The sequence below is a fragment of the Rhipicephalus sanguineus genome, chromosome 10, assembly GCF_013339695.2.
Source record: "Rhipicephalus sanguineus isolate Rsan-2018 chromosome 10, BIME_Rsan_1.4, whole genome shotgun sequence".
NCBI lineage: Eukaryota > Metazoa > Arthropoda > Arachnida > Ixodida > Ixodidae > Rhipicephalus > Rhipicephalus sanguineus.
In genome coordinates, this window is record NC_051185.1 from 141,039,322 (window position 1) to 141,053,304 (window position 13,983).

Here is a 13,983-nt window from a genome sequence, read left to right on the forward strand (position 1 = left end):
GCCGTGTTTGTTGCACGATTTTCAAGGTGGCGTCGGTACCCGCATTTTCTTTTTGCGCGTTTTCCCGCTTACAAAGACTTGTCGCGGCGAGCATGCTGATTATGGAATTTTAAGAGTAATTTACTGAAAATAGAAGAATCGTTTTTTCTTCAGTGTCCCTTGAAGTGTGTTCCTCATACTTAGCGCGTACATATACGTTTCACATTTTATCTCGATAAAACGTTTCTTTTTTTTTATGTGGAGCAAGCTATTTGGAGAAGTGTTATGAGTGACAAGCACTGATCTTCTTTTGCTTGTTGCATATGGGGCTACTTGATTTATCGGAAACGGGCGAGCTAAAAGAAAAGAGACCAGGCGCCCATATAGTTAACACCTCGCTATTCCGTGCTTTATTTATTTATTTATTTATTTATTTATTTATTTATTTATTTATTTATTTATTTATTTACTTATTTATTTATTTATTCAGAATTGAAATACAAGTGAAAAATTGCACGTGTTATATACAAATACATTCGTTTGCATTCGTTATTATCTTACATCCTAAATATTATTCTCTAATCGCAGTAATAAATGTAGTATACTAAATTTATACCTATAACTTATCATCGCAAGTTCAATCACGGAGTTCCAAGGCAGCGAAACATTCTTGCAAGTTCCAGCCCTCCGCTAAAACGAAAATACTGCACGGAATCTCGTTGTAAAAAAACCCTATAACGACATTTTCTTTCCGTGGTTCCATCTAGGCTTCCAGAGGTCACGTGACGCGAGATGGACATGCACAGCCTGCTTTGTGTGCCCAGATTGTTAACATCTGAGCGTTCGTCTTGCTCCGCTATATCAGGGGTCTCAAACTCGCCTCATCGAACAGGCCGCATTCACGAAAATTTACTTCCGCACGGGCCAGGACAGTGACGATGGTAGGAGTGGGGGGTGAGGGAGGAATAGGTTGTACCAGATGTGAGCTTACGTTGCTGCCATTTTAAAGACCTTTTTATATTTCATATATGAGTCATTTCTGAAGGGTATCTGGCGGCAAGTTTCCACCAACATATCGATACCTATCTCCAAAATGACTAAAATCTGGACGCCAATTCTGCAATACTGAGTTTTGTTTCACGGTTATGTATCAACGCATGGCAGATGCATGCGATGCCTCGCGAAAAGAATATTTTAGACCTGTCGTACCTGTGTAGCACAAAAACGTACTTAATAGAGAAAATAAAGAAAAATGTGACAAAGACAGTCATGTGCGGGCCCCGCCACGGTGGTCCAGTGGTTATGGCGCTCGACTGCTGACTCGAAGGTCGCGGGATCGAATCCCAGCCGCGGCGGCTGCATTGTCGGTGAGGCGAAAATGTTTGAGGCTCGTGTACTTAGATTTAGGTGGACGTTAAAGAACCCCAGGGGGTCGAAATTTCCGGAGCCTTCCACTACGGCGTTTTATAATCATATCGTTGTTTTGGGACGTAAAACCCAATATATTATTATGTGCGGGCCGCAGGCCGCTAGCGAGAGGATCGAGGGCTGTGTGTTTGAGACCCCTGCACTATATAGTGCGAGAGATACATGATACATTCACAACAGCGTTGGAATGTGCAGGAATAACAGAAGTCCATTAAACATGTATATTATTGTTTAAAGGCAAGGTATATTAGCTTGATGAAATATCTGGCTTGAAATAAGAATAACGAATTTTATGCCGGGTGATGTCTTCTTACCTCCAATAATATGCATCCAATGAGTAAGCTTCGAGAACAGGGGTGTAGCCAGAAATTTTTTGCGGTGAGGGGGGGGGGTGCACCTCCTTGATCTGAAGTGGGGGCTGGGCAGGCAGACGAGGTCAAGTGTCATTTTGTGGTGTGTATGTCATGGCCAAAACAAATTTCGAAGGGGGGTGGGGGTGGGGGGGGGGGGGGGGCACGGGCCCGGTGTGCCACCCTCTGGCTACGCCACTGGTCGAGAATCTTATTCGCACCTTTATTACCCAACTGGAATAAACCCCGAAAATAGATCGCAATCACTTCGTCCACCTACTGCCAGTCCTACCAGTGTAGCCTTACCAGCGTAGACCACCTTCTACCGGTGCAACATCGTTAGGAAGGCATACGTACAGCATTATAATATGGAAAAAAGAGCGCCCTGTGCAAGCCGTGCGTGCAAGAAACACTGCTGAAAACTGCAAGGAGAAGCCATCAGAGGCATTTATAGATTATATCGAATAGTGGCACAATTTTCGGGAACGAGAGAAATGAAGGGATCAGCTTGACAGCTATTTTCATCCTGCGGAGGTCCAAAAATACATCCTAAATTTGCTCCAGTGGTGGACGTTAAGAACTGTGTACGTCTGCCGGCACCTTCACATTTAACAAGGGAGATGTGCGCCCCTGCATCTAGCTCAAGCAGTGCAAGAAACTTTAGCGCAGTAGGACACTGTGATGCAACGGCGCATGGTGTGCTTATAATGGAATCTCTTAATAATTTTATATTTTGTACAATGACATGCTTACAAATAAACTATAAACTATGCCACAAAAACTTAGACTGTATATAATAGCAGTGGTGTGATATTTGAAAAGAATGCTATGACAAATGGTTTCTTTTTTTCCATTCGGCTTCTTACACTTATTTGCAAAGTGCACGTGGTGCGCGCGGTTCGGTATAATTTTTATCTAGGTTAGTGTATTTACAACAAATGTAATAAATTTCGCTTTTTTCTTCCATTTCTCTCGATGTGGCAGAGTGCTACTATGATGAAGGAGCTACATATCCAGAAGATTGCACGGTTGGCTTTGTCGTTATGGCACGCTTTAATGGGGCACTAAAGAGAAAAACTATTTGTGTCGTATTAGTAAACTACTCTTTCACAATTCCAAAACCACCAAGCCTGCCGCGAGAAGACGCATGGGAAGCGAGAAAACGCGCAAAAAGAAATTACGGCTGGTGACGCCACCTTGAAATTCCAGCCTCAAACGCGTCATAGACTTTGACGGCGTCTGCTAGGTCCTACGCAGTTCCTAATCGGTAAAAAATGAAGTACATTGTCTTCCGAGGGGGCCATAGACTTAACATAAGAAGCTTCAGGAAATTTCGACAAGCCAAAGTCGCCAAAATACGAAACATCCGCCTTGAAATCTGTGCTGTCACGCATGGAGATTTTGGCCCGAAATTTAAAAATCCAACCTTGACCTTGATTTTCTCCTTCATTAACGCATCTGTGTTCGTGAAACTAATGACATCAGATTTCTCAGAGTACAATTTATCAATCTAAGCTGATTGATCGTTTCCCTTTCGTGTCCACTTAAACTTCAATGGAGAGCGCAATAAAAACAAAGTGAACAGAGCGTTCTGTTCTCACTCCCCTCTGCTTTTACTGCGCTCCTTATCAAAACAGAACTCATGCAGAAAATCACTTTTCTTCCTGCAATATCTGCTACAAAACGCTCTTGATGATCCCTATTGTATTTCTAGAAAATTAGGTACAGTACACCACTGCCAAACAAACGTTTATCGTACCCAGTATGTCCGTTCAACTGTTTCCACGGTGAGCCAGCCCCTTTTTACAAGAAAGTACCGTACGTTAAAGGGGTACTGACACCTTTTTTCGAAGGCGAGTTTACTGTGCCATACATATCTCCTGTATGCAGAGACGGCTCTGAGCAAGTTTGAAGCTCAGAAAATACTGATAAGGTATTTTAATTTTATATTAAAGTCCATTTTTCCATGGCGCACCTACTGAAATCGACACTAGCTTGACGTCAGGCTACAGTACAAATTCTGGCGACTTCACGCAGCAGTCTGGCTAGTTGTGATGACGTTAGGTACCAAAACTTTCAAGATGGCCGCTTGTGCGTCATCGAAACTTCCAAAATGGCCGCTTGTGCGTCACCAACGGAGCCACGTTGCGGAGCGGCCGTGGAAACGTCACTGTATATTGTGCGAGCACGTGACGAGAAGCTCATACCGTGTTGTGACGTCAGGGTACAGTAGGAACCGAAACTAGCTTTTAAAAAGATACTGTAATTACTTTTTCAGGGCGAACTCGCGCTTAGCACCACCTTTTCTAGGCTCTTGAGGGCTTGAACTTTCATTTGACGCAAAAAAACGACAACTCAAAATGTTCATGTCAGTACCCCTTTAAAGGGACACTAAAGAGAAACCGGAAGTTGAGCTTCGATGGTAGATTATCTTATTATGATTACAACGGTACCATTGTTACGGCGAGCAGAGCTTTCGTAAGCGAGAAAATAGCGAAAAACCGAAGGACGGGTGCTGACGCCCCTGCGGCTTTCCCGCACTAGGCGCTCGTGACGTAGAAACCCGCGAATGCAGACGGGCTGCGATTGGTCGACAGTGATTTAATGCTGCTAATAGAAACGCCCGATGAAATTTCTCTTAAACGTCCGTAAACAGTACTTCGCCCCTATTTAAGCCGTGCCACTCAAGGAAGTACAAATTTAACGCAAAACAAAATAAAGAAAGAAGAAAAAAAAACGGCATGGCGCTGCCGCGCTGCGTATGGCCGTGATGGTTTCGGTTTTGCTCCGCGCGTGAGCGTGCGTGCCTCGCGCTCCAGCTACTCTCCCGCATTGGTTTCGTTTAAAATCCCGAAATAACAGACGCCGGTGAGCGCTGACCTGTCGGCCGGAAACCTTTCCCACCGCACTGGACGGAGGCATCGACCCCGGAATTTACCCGGAATGTGCTTGGTACACCTGGTCGAGTGCGGCCTGTCGTCGTGGCGTTTCGCGGAAGCCTGACGGGGCAGTCGCGGACACCCCTTCTGCGCGGCGTCGTGAGCGTGAGACAGAGCCACTGGAAAGGTTCTCACCGCGCCAGGACCTGTCTTCACACGAACAAAACAAGCGTTTTCAGATGCTCGAGACAGTGGCCGTCATGGAAGATCTCCGAAGTGAACGACCCTCCGGACTCGACGCGTACCATGTCGCCGGGTGTCCTCAGAATCAATTCGTCAAGGTGTGGGACTTGTACGTCGTCATTGTGCGGTGCATTTGTGGAACCAATTGGGCACCCCGTCCGTGCTTCCCATCGGATACGTGTTATTCTCTCTGGAGATATCGACTTGAGCACAACCGTTGTGGACGACGGCGCGAGCCAGCTACCTGCTACGATACCCGCCGGACACCACACCTTACAGGCTCCGAGACCGGAGAACTTGCAGCAAACCGCAAAATGCGTAATGTGTGTAGTGTTGAGGGCTGTATTAACGGTCCACGGCGTCTGATCAAGGGCAGCGGCAGTGTCGACCCGTCTGTGTCTTTCCATGCGGTGCCACGCGATGAGCCCCGTCGTTCGCGATGGCTCAACGCTGTGCCCATGATTCGACGACAGAAGGAGCTAAAGAAACCGTTGGTGTGTTCACTGCACTTCTCGCCATCAGATTATGTTTACAATCCTGTGCTCGGGAAGGCTCTCGGCGTGCCCCAAAAGGGACTCCTCACGCGATCAGCTGTGCCGTCCCTATTGGCTCCTTCATTCCCGCCACAGGTGCCCTCGCAGGAGCAAACCAGTGTCTCGGTAAGTGTAGAATCCTAGTTATGATTGCTACCCTAAACGTATACCGAGTAGGCGCGCCACTTTCCGTTCTTGTTCGGTTTTCAGGCTGCTATTGCCGAGTCCGCGATCGAGGGCGACGCAGCTGGTGTACCTGTGGAAACCCAAACTGGGGTAAGTTGAGGTCATTCTCATGAGCTGCAGTTATCTGTTGCAGGGATAAAGTGCGTTCACAGATTGTGTGCATTATACAACTGTACGAAGGTCCTGGCGCGTGTTTTACGTCTAACAATTAATGCGAAACAATTCAAACTTCGTGTATGGCATAGTGCATTGGTTCTGCTTTCCAGGATGGCGTTGCGGAGACCGAGAGGTCGCAGGATGAGGAAAACACTGCGCCTGTTGGAGGCGACAAAGAGGTACTAGCATCATGTTTACGGCATCATCGTGGTACTGTACGGTACAATGCAAACCACGCTAAGCTTGACCGCTTTTGCACAAAAAAGAAGAAAAAGAAAAGTGGCAGTTCGCTCAGAACTGGCTCAATTTCTGTCATGGCAGCAAGAATATTTGCTTTTCAGGTCGACGATTCCTACAGGGGCTCTGCTGAGGATGTTGGAGCCGGCTGCCACAGGGAAATACACTCAGAGGCTTCTGTAAGTAAATAATGTTCGTTACAGCAGTTGCATTGAAAGGCCAGCTGTCTTTTGTGAGCTGAAAGTGCTACATGTGCTTTCCTACAAGTTTGGGCCTGTTATAGGTGCTGCCTGCTGCTGTCAGTACCAGTGGCTTGCAGGGGCAAAAGGATCCTGCCCGGTGCCCTCCAAGTGGCACAACAGGCCGCAGCATTGGTATTGACAAAAGCGTGCAAGTTCATGTGCGAGGCATAAGTGTTGGTGAGTATAGTGCATTGGACATGACTATATGTTTAAACTCGACGACATGGAAAAAAGTCTGTCTCTTAAAAGTTTTGTAAGCAAAACTTGAAATGTTCATTCTCTTTCAGCATGACCAAATGGAAGCATTATGTTTTCAAACCCAGTTTCAGGATAATAGTAATCTGTGAAATACTCATTGGTTTATTGTAGGAACATGAAGGCACATAAGCAGGCTCCTGTCTAACATCATTTCAAGTCTCTGCAGTAAACTTCCATCCATCAATTTGGTTAATGTCGTAACGACTAGGTCCAGTTTGTCCCATTGTTTCCTCATGGCTGGCAGCACTTTGAGGCAGTGTGTTCAACTGCACTGGCTGCCCCTTCAGCCGAGTTCAGGTGGCCATGCTTCCTCATTAGTGTGCGTAAAAAAAATTGGATATTACATTAATAACACCATCATAATCTCAGTACTGTTGTGTTGTGCATGAACAAGTAGATAATAGTTGCAAAGTGGGCTAGGTGGTGGTTTATATTAAAGTGGACCAGGGGGGCAAAATAAACAAAACAGTGTGTCTTCTGTCTACTTTTTCCTCTTGTTCCTAGCGCTAAACATTGTTGTTCCAAAGATTATACACGTGCTGTAACACTTTGAGGAACCACGAAGTAATCGGCAACTACCTGAAAACTTCTTTGCGTAGTGATTGTCACAGCACACACATGTGCATTATTTCTGCTAACAGCAGTCTCAAGTTCATAGCATTCGGACAATGAACAATGTTGAGCTCATCGGTTTTTTGCATTCACGCTTCGTATTGTTATGATTGATGCTTCATTTATGCCAACCTTGCTATATGCAGGAGTTCAAGTTAACCTCACTATAAAGGAAAAAAAGGATGAGGGCGTGCAGGTTGATATCGACGGTGTGCCACTGACATCAACCCCAGTGAAGCGACAACAGCAAATCTCTCCCGAGACCAGCTATGTCGCCTCACCTAATTTATCACCTGTCCGGACCTGTGTGGACACCACTGGCTCCACATACCAACCAGACGAGTCATCTTGGACCCTGGACTCCACACTGGATGAGGATGATGAGTAAGCAGGCTTTGATTAAATTACCTTAGCCCTAGTGTCTATAGATGAAATGGATTAAACAGAATTTCCCAGCATAAGTTTGCTTTATTCACATCATACATAGACCTAAGTTTGAACATAGACCTTGCACTCATATTGAAAGACTCAGATGACACTAAAAAAAAAGTAAACATAAGCAGCTGGTTGTCTGGCAGTAGTGTATGCTTGGATGGTAAGCAATTTTGTCCATAGTAGCATGGCAATCACACTAAAACATATAAATGACTGCACAGCCTTTTTATGTAATTTCATGCATTAATGAGAATTCACATTTTGTATATTCTTTTACAGATATGGTGTGGATATGGGAGATGCTCGGTCTTCGAGATATTACATCGTCTTTCATACATGCCTGATGGTGCTCTTGAACCTGTGCCGCACATGCCTCTCCACTGCCTGCACTGTCAAGCTTCGGCACTCTGGAACTCGCATAACAGCAAGAGTCGAGTGCCCTAACACACACACATACACATGGTCAAGTCAACCACTCGTTGGTGACAAGCCAAAGGGGAACATTGACTTGGCCACAGCATTGCTGTTTTCTGGATCGAGTGTTGCCTCCAGCCTACGAATGATGCGTCTCATGGGCCTCCAAGTGATCAGTGAGCAATCCTTCTTCAACTATCAGAAGGCATACTTGCTCCCTGCTGTCAACATGGTGAGTGTTTACTGCTTCTTTCAGTGGCATCGAAACAGGGGTCACCATAAGATGTGTTTAAAAAAAAGAAGTAAACCTTTGCCAATCGATTGTGTAACAAATAATGTTTCTATAGTCCCCAAGTAGATTTTCTTCTTGTCTATTTTTCACCTGTTACTTCCAATAACGCTCATCTGCATCAGTAAATATTCTTCCTTGTCAAAGCCCCCTCATAAAATATACAGCATAAGACATTCCACAAATCTTCTTTTAGTGAAGTCAAGTAAATCGCAGAGTAAGCCAGTGAACACGACATACAGTGGTGTTTTTCTTAGTGTGTAAGAGTCAAAAAGTTTACACTGAGGGTAATGCAGAATAGAAGGTGACACATCTGATTCAAAATAGAAGGCAGTTGCATATAAAGTATATCATTTGATATTCTTTAGCGAGGTGTAATGCAACAGTAGCATTAAGAAAAAAAAAGTCTACCTCCTAAGGCATTCAGCAGCCCATGTTTAGCTTTTACGTACCAAGCTATGTGTAAACAACCATTGCGGTACCATTTGCATACAGCACTGAATACTGTTGTTCATTACATCAAAAAATGGACATCTGCCAAGTCTATTCTTAGTCTATGCTTAGTTTGCAGCTTCCCTCTCTTACAGGTCTGGGACGAACATCAAAGAAGGCTGATGACATCACTTGGTGAAGGCAGCCTACAGCTTTGCGGTGATGGCCGATGTGATTCACCCGGCCACAGTGCAAAATTCCTGACTTACACATTCCTGTGCCCGGACATCAAGAAAATTCTGCACACAGAGCAGGTGCAAGTGAAAGAGGTAAATGAAAAGAGTGTTAGATCTCAGTTTATGAATTGCTGTTATGTAAAGGATTTTCAGCTCAAGCCTTTCAAGCATAAGACACAAGAGTGCTTGAACTACTATTTTTGCACAAAAGGCAAATTCTGTACTGCAGCTTGTCTCCGAGGTCTGAGAGTTAATACATAGGAAGTAGCACAGCTTTCATATGAATGCTGATAAATTGTTGGAAGCTGCACAGAGCTCTGCAGAGCACTTCACCCTTGGGAAATAACTCACGCTAAGCAGAGGAAGCGTCGCTTCAATACAACACAAAAAAGAACCGGTTTGCAGTGCAAATCTATATGTCCATTTCCATATGTCCATTATGTCCACATCACATCCATACAACCATATCCACCTGAACACCTTTTAGTTATACTAGCTATTTATGCATACACCTTTACATGTACCTCTAATGCACAGTAAGCATGACACCACAAACACCATAATGTGCTTTCAGCAAGCTGAGCCATGTGTATAAGCCATTTTGATGTTGTGAGTTCTCCACTTTCGTTCACCCCAGCACCTTGAAGAGTCATCAACACCATAATACCTAAACAGTGAATTTATTTACATGTGGCGTTCAAGTTACAAAACAGCAGATACACATACTATAGTACCTTGCACCTCCTCTTCATTGCTCATTACTATAGAAGATTTGCCACATGTACAGCTTCCTTTTGATAAGCACAATAGCATACCGGGACGATAAAGTTTAATATTTTTTTTTCAGAATGATGAAATTACATCAAGCAGCCAGATGGAAAAAGAAGGCCTCATCAGAGGCCTAGCATTCCTGCTAGAACATAACATCAGCATTGGCAGCCTGACCACTGACCGCCATCCAGGCATAAAAAAATATATGAGGCTGCACCAAGGAGCCATCCCACACCACTTCGATGTGTGGCATGTGGCAAAAGGTAAAAAACATGTTTCTGTGGCATCTTTCTGTGAAAACTGCCGACATCTACTTCAGAGGGCTGCACTGGTTCTAAATGCCTAAGGCGTGAGGCCCAATAAAGTGCACGGGAGGATGACCACCGTCGTTGCTCAATTGATAGAGCATTGGATGCGTTATTCGAAGGTTGCAGGTTCGGCCCCTGCTGACAGCAAGTTTTCTTTTCGTGCACTTTAATTTCTTCACATTTATATCACAATACTACAACTAACATCCTCTATACTTTCTTTGGCTTGATTTTTTTTAATTCGCCCTAATGTTGTGTCTAACAAAGGCATGAGGATGGCATATGAGATGCTGTGCTAATACTGAATAAAAAATAATTTTTACGTGATGCAACTATATATGACACACTCAATGCTGGAGAAGTGTTTGGAAGAAAGTACATTAAAACAGTGCATACAACTCGTTAATATTGGGACTCTCCTAGCGTTCCTGCGAAGGAGCCTTTCTTCAGAGCTGTGCTGTAGTGTTTGTACAATGAAAGAATACAAAACACTAGAAGGACGCGGGACAGCGTTCAATTTTCTTGTTCCTTGCATCATTTAAGTCCAAAACCTCAGTGTAGCGTAAATTTAAAACCCTTGTATCAGAAGAAAAAATGTCATAAGACCCCATGCATCGTGGTAATTGATGTCATGCGAAGCAGTCGGCGAGGGGCTGCCTGTGCCACATCGTTAAGCTTTGAGCCAAACATTACTAGGCGAATCGAGGCTTTTGTGCAAATTCAACAGCAGTGTGCATACAGCAGGCTTACCAGCCTTGTAGACTACACTGTGACAGCTAGAGAGTAGCTTATGGTCCAATGTAATATCAGCACTCATGTTAGAGCACAGAAGGTAGTTTTACCGAAAACGAAATGCACACTGCATTGCCATATTGCTGTGGGGTCGAGCAACACCAGACCAGAGCTTGCAGAGTTGTAGTAGAACATATGCAATGTTTATTACATTGTTATAAGAGCTGATAGTGCACACAGCAACCACAATTGACATCACACAAGCACCACAAGTGCCACAAGTGCTGATTATTATATTTATTTATGATCTGTACCACAGAGTCAGTAGCCGAGGGTCATTGCAGCACATCAGTCTGCATTTGTTTGCTTGTGTGATGTCTACAATAAAGTCGCCAATCATAATAAATTGTATTTATTTCTCTCGTTTAACCTATGTGCAAAATGTGTTCTTATAAAATTTAGAATGCCTATTTTAGCTGTTCCTATGTTGGCATAGACTGTGAACATTCCACTAAGTGGCATGTAGGCATGTTTGTATGGTATATATGGTATGGCATGTACCACACGCTATGGTACTCCGTTACGCGTTGCATGAGATGGGGTGGGAGAATTTCTTGACATACATGACGGGCATAACATGCCATTCATGCCATTAAGTGCCATTCATGTTTGTCATACACTCACGTCCATCTGTGCCAGTTTTGGTATATACCAGGTTGAGAAAATGGTGGCAGGAGCACCCAGATGTAGCCGGCTAAGTATAAATGTGTTCAAATTGCCTTTGGTTCACCAAGAAGCGCTTCACATTAATAGCACCAGAAGTGTCTTTCAGTACTGGCAAAATTATTCTATTTCATCCTCTTGGCTTTCGTGCATACTTTCAGTGTAAAACCTCATTGCAACAATCATAAATGGGCACCGATTAGTCCCGTTCATTGCTTTACTTAAGATTTTCTGTCTTTACTAAGCGCAATGGCTGCTGTAATCCAAATGCAGGTATTCGGAAAAAGTTGACCGCTGCGTCAAGAAAAGCCGGCTGTAGTTCGGTCAAAGGTTGGATTCAGGCTATCATCAATCACCTGTACTGGTGTGCCTGTGCTTGTGGTGGCAATGGGGACCTGGTGGTAGCTGCATGGGAAAGTTTGCTAAACCATGTAGTGAACATCCACGAAGGTCACAGTGAACTGTTCCCAAGGTGCCTTCATGGACAGCCTCGCCGTCTCTTATGGCTCAGTGCAGGTAAGCGAAAGCAACTGCAAAGTGGTGAACAGATGGAGTGCCTTGCACGACATGTTAATGTGTACCTTTTGCAGTGAGCAATCTGTGCAACTGGCATCAGGGTATGCCATAAGCACACTATCACTGAACACTTTCTGAATTGGGGACAAGCAGGCATCAAACACGAGCCATTACAGCTACATTATGCTGAGAGACGGGATCTCTCAATACCATTTCTTTAAATATCTGGAAGAGCAAAGAAGGATGTAGTCAGCTACGAATTACATCAGCTGTGTCAGAGGATTGAAAAGTGTGCGACAGACAGTGCGAGAGGTTCGTCCTCCTCAACTGCACAAAGAGTGCTAATGTTTACAACCATTCTTGATGTAAACCTTCCCACTAGGATAAAACAATCTCAACTGCTAGTGCAGGACAACCAATGGCTGGCAATGACTCTCAGGCTAACACCACTTGCTACACCACAGTAACTGCCACCATAGGTGCCAGCTATCACCAACTATGTTTTATCTCTTACAAGTCAGCACTACATCATCCCCATACAATCTCGAATGACTACCTGATCCACATTGCTTCATGTGATTGGAGAAGAATTCCAACTGCATGTGGAATCATAATGCAGAGGATGAATGAGATGGGAATGTTGAGAAAGGAGCTTTAACATGCTAGCAGTAATTGTGGCTGTATGAGCTGAGCCCACAGCTGTTCTGGCCATTATAAACAAGCAAACAAATTCTGAACAGGAGATGCTCCATGGCGGCACCTGTAGACATGGTATTGCAGCTGTAAAGGTTTATAGCACATGTATGCTTTGCCAGCTTTGTCATTTGTGCTGGTCTCTTATTGTTGTAACATGCTCAGTGGCGTAGCCAGGGGGTGGCACACCGGGCCCGTGCCCCCCCCCGAAATTTTTTTTTTGCCATGGCACACACAGCACAAAATGACGCTCGACCGCGTCTGCCTGCCCGGCCCCCACTTCAGATCAAGGAGGTGCCCCCCCCCCGAAAAAAATTTCTGGCTACGCCCCTGAACATGCTAAATAGATGCTGTAGTTTTAGTCATTGCAGGGTTAGATAATCTAGATGGTTGTCGATTGTGGCAATTGTAGCTTTTCATTCTTTGTTATTTTTATTGGTTCATGAAAAAGCCACTTCTATGCAATTACTCGAATGAAGTAATTAATGGCGAGTTATGTAGAATACAATCAGAGAAAAAGAATCCTTATGAAATATGGAAACATTGATGCAAATGTTATAATGTAAGTAGTTTGACTGTTACGGACTAGGTCAGAGAATACCACATTGTTTGAACAGAAAACACTGTTTCCCTTGCCACCAGGTTCTCCAGCCCATAAGGCACTTAAGGCAGTCATCACTGCACCTCTGCTGCGCAAGGACATTCGTCACCTGTCACCGTCTGCCCAGACCTACAGTCTTGAGAGTTTTCACAGCGTGCTCAATGGCTTGGCACCAAAGTCGACTGCATTCACATATGAAGGCATGAAAGCTCGGTAGGCCACTCATTTATTTCCAAAACATTATTATTCACTAGTATTCCATTTCAGGCGGTTACTTTCACAAGGTTTGCCCATTTCTTTCCTTCTAGAACCTTAATTGCTGCTCTTCACTTCAACGAGAACAGCGAGAGAGAGCAGTCGCTCACAGCTCATGGTCAAAGCAAATGGCACGCAAAGACTTCCAAGGCAAAGCCTGGCATGACGGCTTACGAAGTAAAGACTGCTGCAATCTTCTGTAAGTGCAGTTTAAACTTTAAAGTTATCTTTTTGTTCTTGCATTACTGTAGTGTAGTAACAGCCAGCGGCTCCTTCACATGTGCAAAAAATGTTACAACCTCAAAAGCCAGATTTTGGCAGCCGTGAGTGCCATAGCTAGCAAATTTTTTCTAGGGTGTGTGTGTGCAAGGGGGTGGGTGGGGGTTCTCAGGCTTTTTACTGTCTTGCGAGGGCCTGGCTGGCCATTCTGGTCTCATTTCATTTTATCAGAGGTACCCAGTGTGTTAGAGGAGTG

The 13,983-nt window shown here is 44.4% G+C and overlaps 1 protein-coding gene across 1 annotated transcript in view; it reads right to left on the reverse strand.

The window, feature by feature from the left end:
* LOC119372500 (uncharacterized) overlaps nt 1-13,983 on the reverse strand; it is a 58,664-nt gene that overhangs the window by 23,184 nt on the left and 21,497 nt on the right. The gene's annotated exons all lie outside the window — the stretch shown is intronic.